Source organism: Colias eurytheme, chromosome 21 (genome assembly GCF_061535395.1).
Source record: "Colias eurytheme isolate Ceu_HAF_F1 chromosome 21, ilColEury1 Martin Lab GWU primary, whole genome shotgun sequence".
Classification (NCBI taxonomy): Eukaryota; Metazoa; Arthropoda; class Insecta; order Lepidoptera; family Pieridae; genus Colias; species Colias eurytheme.
In genome coordinates this window covers 107,975-121,516 of record NC_143000.1, presented here as the reverse complement: position 1 = coordinate 121,516, position 13,542 = coordinate 107,975, and positions in this window count along the sequence as shown.

Genomic DNA, 13,542 nt, shown 5'->3' with positions numbered 1-13,542 from the left:
AAAACGGGTAAGTCCAATTTACCAATAAAATCTTCAAAATTGAAAATTGTTATGTGTTTGACCCTTCTTCATCGAATGTTTTTCTATACACATTATAAACAACACCTCTTGCTTGTGATTGCAGCGGCTTTTTCGACATTTTCGAAGATTTTTTAGACAAAATCCTAAAAATTATTCATCAACTGCAAAAAAGACAAATAATTTGACATCCAATTTGATAGTTGTCAAATAAGTTGCCACATAAAAATCGTTTATTTCTTAAATATAAATATGCCATCAGATTCTGGTAGACCTATACCTACGCAGATAATATTATATGAAGTTTATACATTATGTACTTTATAAAAATCTTAATGATGCTTATCCACTATTTTATTTATGCAATAATTCCTATTGATGTCTGAATCTGAATGAAACTAAATAAATCTACGCTTGATACCTGAAATATTATTCGCGAGTGTCATGTCAAGTCGCTTTCTGTTTGATCATGTTTTATATTATTAAATTTACATTAGATAGGTATTTGTAGATACATAGACCGGGAGATACTGACACAAAATTTCGAGTCATTTGTAACAGGATGGCGGTTCTACAGGGTTCTTAGTACGCAATGACAAAAAGAAAAATGATGGTGTGAACGCTGGTACTGGCGGCTTAGTCGCGTGGGCGTTAGTCGAACTCGTCGGAAAATAGCGAAAGTCAAACGATTTGTAACAGTATGGCACTTATTTTTCCTGTAAGTTTGAGGATCAACGAATATAAATACAAAATTTCAAAGATCTAGGTGTTGGAAATCTTCACTTACATAAATTAATAATACATTTATTTTTCAAGTATGACAGCACTTTTTCCCCCTACTAGAAGTATGGCAAATATAATAATGGTCACATTTTATCAAATACTCTCCAAAAAGCCAAATGCAATACTGGTACAAAAAGATAGGGGAAATAAAAAAATTTTGCAGATTTTCGGCGGTATGGCGACCATTTGGAATCGTCCGAAAAGTATGGCATGGCGATTTTCGTAAATGGCTGCACGACGATGGTTACCTGTGCAAAAGTTAGCTTGGTACAAATGGTTGAATAATTGTTTTTTTTAAATCAACACATTCGCGTCGGTATGGCGGGCTGTAAGTCATACCGGAAAAGTATGGCATGACACTACCGCCTACTTCTTTTTTATGGGCTATCGGTAAATTCTAAAATTTTTGTGTTACAAATCGTTTGACTTTCGCTATTTTTCCGACGAGTTCGACTAACGCCCACGCGACTAACCCACCGGTACCAGCGTTCACACCATCATTTTTCTTTTTGTCATTGCGTACTAAGACCCCTGTAGAATCGCCATCCTGTTACAAATGACTCGAAATTTTGTGTCAGTATCTCCCGGTCTAACATCAGTCTTCACAATTTGCTTGCTTTATATTGACAGGAGAACAAAAATTATAAGAAATATCGCCTTAAAACTCACAAGATAGGCAGGGACTAGGTACACGATATTGAGTTAAAACCATAATCGGTACTGGTTTTCGAGAGAACTGTACCGAATATCAGGATTAAAATTATCCCCTATATAACCTCAGGGCTCAGAGTACTAATATGAGTGCAAACTTGTGATCAATTTCGATTATGTGCTGGACAAAACTTTTTCCAAACCTTCCGTATACAGATACATTTTTAATATAAGAATAATAGATTATGTTTGTCACAAGTCTCACAACTTACAAGACATTTGAAGCGAAACGCACGGGACGCACCGGGACGTCTGCGGCTCGTCTGGCCGCGCCGCGCCCGCGCCGTGCCCGCGATACTATCGATCGTTTACTAATACATATTTACGAGCTACAAGTTCAAGTACCTCGTCCCACGAAAAACATTTTTAAAAATGTGCAAAGTGTAAGTTTAAGTAAATCGATCGATATCATTTTTTTTAAAGCTTCTGATTACGATGAAAGTAACAACGTATTATGTTGAAAGCTGCCATCAAATTTTTTTTAGTCAACTAACTACTAAGTATACAAAACAGTTATTTGTAGAATTATTTTTAATGTAAATTAGATAATATGCTAACGCTTAGATTAGAAATAGATGGCGCCGTGGGAAATTTGTGTAAATAAAGCGATTAAATTCAGTATAGATTGTTGTGTTATTTGAACGTGAATTTTTAAATAACTAAATCCTGTTTAAACACTTTCTATATGTTGCAAATGATTTCGAACAAAACTGTCATCTTTAATTCATAGAAGATAACATTATGCATATTCGCACAATAATCGTATAAAAGCGATCGTTATGTTGTGCAATACTTTGTGGGTCGGCTAGTTCTTTCTACGTTCTAGCATACAATATTTTAATATAAAGCGCTTCCGTCACAATTTACGTATACGCATACATAATCGGGCCATGACCATGAAACATTACCATTGGAACAAAAATGACACGCACACGAATGTAATGCAACGTTCCCGACAATAGGATTCCGCAATTATCTCGGGCATCGCGTTCAGTGACCTAGGGCCGGAGGGCGAATGTCACCGGTTACATAAGCATTGTGGTGCTAATTAGCAGAGCATTCAGCATTGTGTGGCGAGTGGCGAGCAGCGGTGGCGGCGATCGGCGATCGGCGGGCGGCGGGCGGCGGGCTGGGAACCGCGCATGGGAAACCAGATCTGCGATAAGGCGCTCGCGTCCTGCGTCATGCTGGTGTGTTTTGATCATATTACACTCATTTTTGGCAATTTATATTGATACTATGTACTTCAACTGAATCATAAGTCAACCTAATAAATCAAAAAAGAAAATGTCTAAATATATAAAAGATAATTCTTATATAGGTACTAATTAGTTTTCTAAACCTTCTAAAACCAACATGACTAGACATTATTGAAAAATAATTTATTTTTCACTCGCTTGCTCTTGAGCTCTACAATTTTGCATGGAATAACATTGTAGAGCTTGAGTGTAGAGAGATATAACGTGAATGAATAGAAATGGTGATCTTATCTTAAAGACACGATTACTTCGATTAGCTTCACTATTTCTTCAAATCATAGAAAACATATATAAACTACAATGGAAGAAGAATCAATCACATCATGGAAGTCACAGGAGCATTTCCTGAAGTTGTCGATGTAACGCGATCATGATGTAAAATTTTGTATGTTATTCTTAATGAGGGCACTAGCCACTAGTTCGTCAGTTAAGAACACAAAAAACAAACGCACTTTGTCGTCTTATAATAAGTAGTATTATTACTATACGATAATATAATTGTGTGCAAACAATGACTGAATAAAAAGCTCATGCCCTTAGCAACAGCACTGCAGCTGAGACCGTTCGCCGAACTGATTTTATTGTCTTATTTGTGTTCAGCTGTTGCACGTACTTTATACACAATCGTGACAATTTATATGCGCTTAGGTTTGTTTTAAACCTGATTTAAATATCGAAATGTTTTTTAATCATTTCTGTTTATATTCGACACATTATTTCATCATAAACGGATAGGTAAGATTAACTTAAATATAGCCGAGAATTATGTTATTTTAAGGAGTCTATGTTGTAACATAAAAGATGATTCTTAGTGAATACTCTATCTCTTTATCTTGTAATGTTTCCTTATTTATATGAAAATGAAATGTCGTTTGATGCCCTTTCAATGACGAAATAAATTGAATGTCGCGGAAGCTATACGTCGATGGTTTATGACTTTTCATTTAAAGCTGTAAAATCGATTGCATCGCTCGCTGTAAGAGTCACCATTGAGCTATGATTAGTTTGTGAATTCTATTAGCAAAGAGTTTTTTTATATAATGTTTTATGGCTTTTCATTTTGGAAACTTTATTGGCTTATTCCCGACAAAAACTCCCGAAATATTTAAGTTGTTATTGAAAGTTGAACAAGTTCCATGCTTAGATAATAGTCCTACATATTCTAATGGAGTAAATGCAGTTTTATACACAAACACGAAAAATGTGTCATAAAATCTGATTTGGGATTTTGATTTAAGATCCGAAGGTTACGCTAGTGCCTTGGTAACTTAGGCAACCGCAATGCCTTATAATATAACGTAGGTGTCAGTATTCTTCAACTATTCTTATACCTACATTTGATTGCATAATGTGTCCATGATTAACTAATAGGTAGGTACGTAAGTAATATAATTGGCAGCCAATCTATTTAAGTAGCTGCTAGTACAGCATCTATTGGTGCTCGATTCAGACAGATCGTGTTGTGTTGGTCCTGTAACAACTCAATTATGATCAATGAACGATACGGATGTAGCCATTGCCCATTACTAGACATCGGATTATATGCACTAACAAAATGCCAAAATATGCATGCAAATATGCACTAAAAAAGGCCGAAATATGCACTAAAAACGACTGATATGCCTAAAATATGCACAATACAAAATCAAAAAACCTTTATTATTTTTATATATTTAAATCAAAGATTGTACAAAAACAGTGAAATTTTCTTGAAATTAAGTATAGTTTTTGTGCCAATATACAATTAAGCATTTTTACCAAATTTTCGAGCGCAAATTTGTGACGTTTATCACCCGCGAGCCCAGTGTTGCCACTTTAGACTTTTACGGGCTAAATCTAGCCCTTTTTTGGAATTCAACCCGTGTTTTAAGTTTTTAGCCCCAAAAGGGTAATCTAGCCCTATTTTGAATGGCTCATAATTTACTTAAAATGGAGCCCATTTTGTAATTTTTTGCCATTTTACCATGCCAAAATAGGGTTTTTTTACTCGCTGAGCGTTCTGATTGGCTAATAAAGGTTAGTCGACCAATCAAAACTCCCGCTACTTAACGAAATATGCACGATTGGGGAAAAAGGCTAAAATATGCACTAACGCCGTAACTGGAGAGTTTTATGCATTTGCATATGCAAATATGCAAATGCATATAATCCGATGTCTACCCATTACCATTACACAACACATGCGTGAACTTGTGTTGTTTTATTGACATAGCATTGTAATTGCTTTAATAGCAACTATTAGAGGATTGTGCAAGTGTAGAATAGCGTTATGGTTAAGGTCTGACGTAATAGTTTGAAAGCATTCATTTTATTCATTATCTTTATGTTAATTTTAGTAATTGCACGCCTCATAAGCGAAGCGTTGAGGTGGGTACTACTGTCACTTCGCGCAAAACATCTGATTTTTCAAACTTAAAATGTCTTTATGTATCATACATTGCACTTGTAAGATAATACATACACACACATATTAAGAAAAAACACAATTTTTAACGTTCATGATATTTTTGATGTCATTTTTGTTATTTAAACTAGTTAAAAAACAGTTTAAAAAAGTTCTGTCTTGGACGTCCGTGTGTCTGTATGTGCGGATCCTTTTTCTTGTTAACACGATAGCGACCGAAATACTTTACTAATCGAGTCTTTTTTTTTCTCTTACGCTTGAGTATGCTCAGGAATAGAACCCTTTCATTTTTCAGGGTCTGATTCGATGTGGTTTAATTGTTATTAAATAAACAAAAATAATAATTAATAAATATTTATTAAAAAAAAATTATGAGGCGTGCAATTTTGGATTTTCCAAATTATTTTTAAACTACTCCATAATATGCATGCCTCTGAAGTTACAAATTAGATAGCTGACTAGTATAAAATAGACAGATAGACAACGAAGTCTCAGTAAAAGGATCCCGTTTTACCTTTCAGTTGGAACCCTAAAAATAAAGTATGTATTTAGGATAACAGCGAACATCTTCAGAAACATTCAATCTGTATCGAGTGCCTCTGTTCACTGTTGTTCTTAGATATTTTCGCACCGCTATGTTTACTTCAATTTAAACTACAATAAACTATATTAAATTAAGTGTACAGCAGTACAGAGTAAGAATGATATCTGTATCCTCTGACAATGGTTCCGTGTCGCACGCTCGCGCGGCACAATGCGTGAAAGCGAACGCTCCCAGCGCTGCGCGGGCGCACCACAAAAACTGCAATATCACTGTCACTAGGTGACTGTGTCTCCGGCCTACTCGAGCTAATGCTCTTGGTAACATTGCCTTTGTTAGCAATCGTACGACGTACATTCACTATCAAGGTTCCCTTTTATGAGAGGAAATGCCCTGGATTACGTAGAATTACCATTGAAGGATTACCGACTAAACTCCACTGTGTTATGTCGAGCTTTCAGCGGCGACGCTGCATTAATTTTTTTGAATTCCCTCTTTTTATGAGAACACGCAGAAAGCTTCCAAGTTGTATTAAATAGAGCTTTCAACTAGAGGCATAATTAACTAAAATGTATTTGACAAGCTGGTTCACGCAGCGGTGTGGGTTTGACCCATATGATTGGAATGTTTTGTGATAATCATAGTGCCATAGCTGTTATTTATATGACGTCATTGTTCAAAAAGTTTCTCGTCATAGAGCTATTATTAATCGTTTAAAGCTAGTAAATACTCGTTTTCGATTAAATAATTAATTATTTATCACACGAATTCCATTTAAATTTTGATAAAGTACCTAAATACCTATAACATAAAAGTTTAAACATTTACTATGGGATCATGTGTTAAAAAAAAAGATGATTCTCAAGAAGATGCAAAATCAAGACACTATGAAGATGCAAGAAAAATTAATGTATTCTAGGAATGTTAATTAATATCAATTAACTTTTTATCACATTATCTATAATAAAATAATAGTGTTCGTACAACCGGTCCGTTACTGCGCATTTATGTAGATTGTAGATATATAATTTATAATTTATTTTCACAAAAAATAAACTAGTCGGTGTTTTTCAATCGTAAAAATAAATGACTACTTTGTTTTAATCGTACATAAAAATAATTAAGCAGCAATTAATACAAGTTGGATGTTTGTGTAATATGAAAGAGAGTCTCGAATAATGTGTACCTACTGTATCTCCATTTGAAACAGTAGACTTAGAAATTAGGGACCCCAAGAAGTGTCTTGTTGTATTTTCGTAATAACGACACAATGGAACATAATATTGTGTGAAATAAATCCAACGACATTAAATTTCATGATAAATCCCAAAATCATATATCCGAATTGCAACTCAAACGAGAGCTTTCATCCATAGATAATAAAAAATACGATATAATGTACGCGGTACCAATGACGAATTCCTATCAAAATGTTTAAATATATAAATCAAACTGTTTAAACTTCAACCATGAATTACTTACATCGCAATTCGTAGAGCATGAAAAACCTTATTAAATTAAACAAACTTGCAAGAAAGGTCTATTGGAATATATTATTATATTACAATATATTATTATATTACAATATATTATTATAATACAATATATTATTGCAAATCCCTAACACGTATTACCACACGCCCTTACATGATGCAATCCCTCCATTTATGTAAACGCGAAAACTAGCAAAGACATTAAAATGTGCCGTTTTCTTGGCAATTGTGAGATGGGTCCGCTAAATGTTCGCAATTTTAGCAGTCAATACAACAATATCTTAGCCTCAAAGACTTGAATACGTGAAATAAACATTGTGAGAACTCGAGAATCCTTTGTGCGTATTGTGCAATACTTGTCTTTTAAAATAAACGTTACAGGGTGCATAATGTACGTTTGAAGCTCACACTGCGTCGACTCGCAAATCGCAAATGGCATTCGTAGTTGCGTCACGGATCGGAATTAATATGACGATGAGCTGAATAGAAATGCGAAGATAATGCTTAATTACACGCACCTTGACATTTAAAGATTAAATATTAAAAAGAAATCTTATACGTCGTATTGCTGCCTTTTTCATGTATTGTTAGCAAATTAATGTGATTGTCTAGACTCTCGACTCTACATTGATAGAGATTTTTTGAAAAAGGAGATAATTGTCGCGTTGGATACGTCAACCGATCATCAAAGTTCACACGGTGAACAGCTTATTCAAAACCATAATTATTTCATTTCATTTCATCTAAAGCTTTTTAGCACGACGTGACGTCATGATGATCATTGTACGTTATGGTTTATAAATTTTCCTAAAACCATTCTCAGCTTCCAATCAATATGTAAATACATATAAATTTAGAAAAAATATTTGGAAAGGTTAATCGTTATGAACTTTAAAATATCTTGAGCAAAAAATATAAAATAGAGCTGCGCTACAAAGCGCCAGAAAGATATGCGAACAAAAATATGTAAATTAGACGATATTTTGGAACGTGTTTATTTTCCTTTTGTTATTTCTCAGACATAGGTATTGTGTATACTGCTAACGATGTCAGAAGATGACGAGGCTAGGACAAGTTTTGGCGACGACAAAGGTTGTCTGAGCTTGTAAGTTGTGTTGGTGTCTACACTCTGTATATAAACGTATATACCTGAATGTCAAACAACCTTGCGAAGACGCTAGATGCACGCGAGTCGCGAGAGAAGGGCTGCCAATGCACCTGACAATTATACTTTTAATTTTGACTTCAATCGAAATTCGACCTTGTCTTTCTAACTACTCTTACCTGTGTTCCGCTGCGTTATCGCGATGAAACTTGCAGTCGACAAATTTCTAATTGTATTGTAATACAAAATAACATAGAGTATTTAACATCGTTACACTCTAAAATACATAAGAGAAGTTATATTAAGAGAAAGTCAATAAGTATTTAATATTTATTACGTAGTTTAATACCTATATGTATATAGTATATATTATATACAAATATAAGTACATATTTGAATAGCTTTTGTTTTAATCATTTAATGATTGTTTAAATTGTACATACCTATATTGACACATTTATAACATCAAGGAAAACAAAAGACAATTGTATTGCTGAAAGTTCTAAGTAGGTATAGCACAATACCTTATGACGCAATTTTAATTGAGTAAGTACTTGAAAAGTAAATAAAACAAAACTTGTACCAGCAGGTTCTTAATTACAATATGATATGGCTTTTCCACAATTTTATTAATAAAATTGCAGATTGATCTCGCCGTCCGTGTCGTTTACGTAGAGTTTAAAATTAAGACGTAACAACTTTTATGTTATAAAATTACGTATAAATAATAAATTAAACACAAGAGAAAATTGCATAATGTTGGCAGCCCTGGGTCGCAAGTCGCAAGGGTCACAGATGTAAATAACGAGGCATGTCAAGCTTGTCTTGTTTATATAATGCGAAATACGGTACTATTCAATACTAATTCTTGATTAGTTTTGAATTAAACTATGTATTGTGAAAATTTTTAAGTGCTTAAGGTTAAATCGATAATAAAGATCTTTTATGTCATTAAAATTTATTATTATGTGTGTGTGATCTTGTGCTCAGGCCTATCATGTGAAATGAAAAATAGTCATAGAAATGCCACTAAATAAGAATATTCAGATCTCCTAGAATTGTGTAATTAGCGATAATCTTCTTCTATTTCCTTTCTCATTCACATTCCAACGAGTCAACACAAACCGGTAGAAACGATATTTATGATACAATATATTTTGCATTACTAAATACTTTAATGTCATCTAATACACTTGTAAAGGGCATATATTATTCGCTTTTCATACTAACCATTTAGAATATAATTTTATGAAAAAGAATTTGCGATATCACTATTTTAAATTTCAAAGACGCACTGATTATATGCCCTTATCACCTTACAATATTTCAGTATGCTAACTGTCCCATTTGGTCGGATAGCTTTATTATACAAAAAGCTTGCTAGTTGGCACTTGGCAGCAGATACGTTACAATAGAAGACATTGCCGTTACCCCCGGGCCCGAGTAACGGTGGCGAGATGGCGAGCCGCCAGCGCAGGAGGCTGCAGGCCACTGACCCCTACAGTTACAATTTGATGTAACCGCACTAGCGACCCACATTCCGCGAGCTTGCCCAAACAAAAAGCACTCGATAGCACGCACTGCTGACCGCGATCTACTAACTAGTTTTAAGACATACTTCATAAAAAATCAAATTAATTTTCACAGATTGTGAGCATCGATACACGCTTCTCCACAAAGCATAATATCTATTAGAGAACAGTGATACTTAAGTTTTTGGAAATTACATAAATCAAAAGATTTAAGTTGAGCTCGACATAAATCAAAATTAAAAGCTCTAATCAGGTAGGTATAACCAGCTTTAAGTCCTAATTGAATGAACCTAAATTTATAAATATAAATTTATAAAGAATAGAAATGAACTTTGCTAAAAGCTGTGTAGGTATATTTTTAATATTTACTCGCTTACAGCTACGTCGCGTCGTATACAAGAATTAACATAATATTGTAAACACAAAAATGATGATTTTAATCTGACAAGTCGTTCAATTCCTACTCGCTGAGATCCTATTACAAGGGCCGTGGTTTAAATATCTTATACAATTACTTAGCCTGGGAATTTTTGCTACAAAACAGGTTATCTGTAAAAAATAAGTTGATCAATCGAGAAGGTTATACAGTTTTATAATATAAAGGCAGAACTTAAAATTGAATCGACTACGATTTTTTACTTTCATTTATTTTGTTTACATATAAATTTAATTTGTAAGTGCTGAATCACGTTTGGCTATGCTTACTCTTTTATTTACGCTGTTTTGCAAAATAAGTTTTATGGATATTATGAAAAAACATTATGAAATGTAATTTATTTTTATATTCAGCAAAAAAACCACAGTTAAATACTAGTTGATCACGTTTCATGGGCACCTGACACCCGAGTCGACCTCAGTTACACCTTCCGGGATAATACCACATAAGTAATACTTATTTATTCCATCCATAGCTAAACACTTCTTTTCTACGGATATATTTTTGCTTCTTTTTAAGATTTTAATAAAAATACAAGAAGTAACTAGTATAATTGAAAATATAAATATCACAAAATTAACTTGTTATCTGGTTACATCAATTATTATAAAGTAATTATAGTACAGTGTAAAAGTAAGAAATAATATCATAAATCTTGTTGAGGATAAATAAACTAGACACTGCAGCCTTCAATAGCTGTTTATTTTTAATTTCGTTTTACGTCCTTGCTTTTCAACTTTAAAAATATCTTGTAAGGCGATAATTAAAGTTTGAAACAATGGTTTTGTCACAGCCGTTTAGCGTGATCACTCTAATGTGGCAACTGGGATGTATCTACTATGCTAGTAACTAGTAAGTATTATATTTTGGCCAACTGACGTAAGACAATGTTACGAGTTAGGTTTGGCCATTAGCAGTAAAACATTATTGAATACCAAATTTTTCTCAGAATTCCAAACGCTAAGAAGTGAGAATGTTTGCGCAATATATTGTCTTTCTAATCTAGTCATGAGTATTCAGTTAAAATCAGCATTTTTTGGAAAGTTGATGATTCAATTACTCAAAGGTCATTTTATAAATGGGGAGATTATATTATAATAATTGAAACAGAAAATATTATGATCGGTAGGTATAAATTAAAATGAACGATATAGAAAAAAATGTGTCTGTTGAATTGTAGAGTGATTGTAGAGCAGTAACATTCGATTGTGCTTCAGATGCATTGAGCTGGTTTCAGAAAAACACATAATTGTATCCGGTTAGTTTTTGTTCATTATTGATGATGATGCGTTAATGTAATTTATAAATTGACTATTGTTGTTGATTTCGTTACGGATGAATGGACCTCAAAACTCCAAGACCCACACTGTTTTTGCTAGGATATAGAGTCCACCACGCTTGCAAAAACATTATTAAAAGTAATAATGTTCATATAAATTATAGCATTTACCATAATTTTATCATAGTAACGTTGTGTGGTTGAAACTTGAGTTTGCGAGAACTGCATCACTTGTGTTAGTGGCTGCTCTATTCTTGAATAAATTCTTGTACGTTTTTATCTTAATTTAGCGTGGATGGTTCAGAGTTATAGTTTTCCACATCACTAAATAGTATAAAACAAAGTCGCTTTCTCTGTCCCTATGTCCCTTTGTACGCTTAAATCTTTGAAACTTCGCAACGGATATCAAACATGCTCAACGTTAATAATCAAGTTTTCACTTCTGCCGGCACTCCCGGAGTGCAACCCGTCTTTTTTTTAATAGATAGAGTGATTCAAGAGGAAGTTTTATATTATGTATAATAACATCCATTAAATAGTGGAGAAGTACTGTTATTTTTGAGGTTTCTAAATAAGACATCTCACCGATGAAGATACAGCTAGATTGGTTTATTTCAGCTACTTTCATAGCATTATGTCCTATGGAATTCTACTGTGGGGCAAGGCTGCAGATATAGAAACTATATTTATCTTACAGAAAAGAGCCATTCGCTCTATATATAATTTACGTGCTCGGGACTCACTAAGAGATCATTTTAAGAATACTGGTATCCTTACTGTACCATCACAGTATATATTTAATAATATTTTGCATGTACACACAAAAGCTCCGAGTTACACACAAGAGTAGGAGATAGACACGATTACGGCACAAGGAACAGGAATAGAATTGAAATGCCATTTTTCCGATTAGCTAAAGTTAAATTCCTCACAATATTAAAGAGTTTAGTAGTTCTAAATTTAAAACTTATATATAAAAAATGTACTAGTTCAGAGAGCATACTACAGTATTCAGGAATATATAGACGATAAAGACCCATGGAGGGTTATCGCGTAAAAACCACAGGCCAGTTCTTTGGCATATTATGATATATTATATAGTTAGATATAAGTTACATATTATGTAATATTGACATGATTTAAAAGAGCAACTATGGAGTTTCTTGTCGATTCTTCTCCATAGATACTGCTTTCCGAATCGGTGGTAAATGTTAAAAATACTTATGTAATGACGATTCGAAAGTGCTACTAAATAGTAGTCTAAATGAATAAATGAATGTTTGAGTTTGAGTTTGAGTTTGACGTCGTAAATAACTAATTACATTTTTTCCGCTTACATTGCAAATGCAGGCTGAACTCTACGAGTTTTATCAAAATTATCTACTAAGTATTGTACACATTGAAGCGATGGTATATGTCTACCTCTTATGGATAACCCACAATAACTTTTTTTTGTCATTTACTTTTTACGACAAATAATGGTTAATTTTCGAAGCGATTTTAACCAATACAGCATTAATCCTTAACGAATAAAATACCTTGAATACATTGTTCATTTAATATAGATCTGTATGGCCCTTTACACCGTATGATTTAAGTGATACCGCCGCCGGTAACGTTTGCGCCGCCATTGCACCCGTGTGAACTGTGAAGCCGGGGCGGTTCGCTAGTTTTACATAAAACACAATTTCACCGCATCACATTTATTTCTGAATCAACATGAACTTTATTCCACTTATTCTCACGACAAATTTTTACAAAAAAAATCTATATCTTAAAAACTTATTTAGCTAAGTATAAAGCGCGTCACACACGGTGAAGATACTATAATATTTTATCTTAAGATACTGTTATATTTTATATTACAGTATCTAAACGCATCCGGTATCAGCGTTCGGACCATCATTTTTCTTTTTGTCATTGCGTACTAAGACTCCTGTAGAACCGCCATCCTGTTACAAATGACCCACAAAATTTCGCG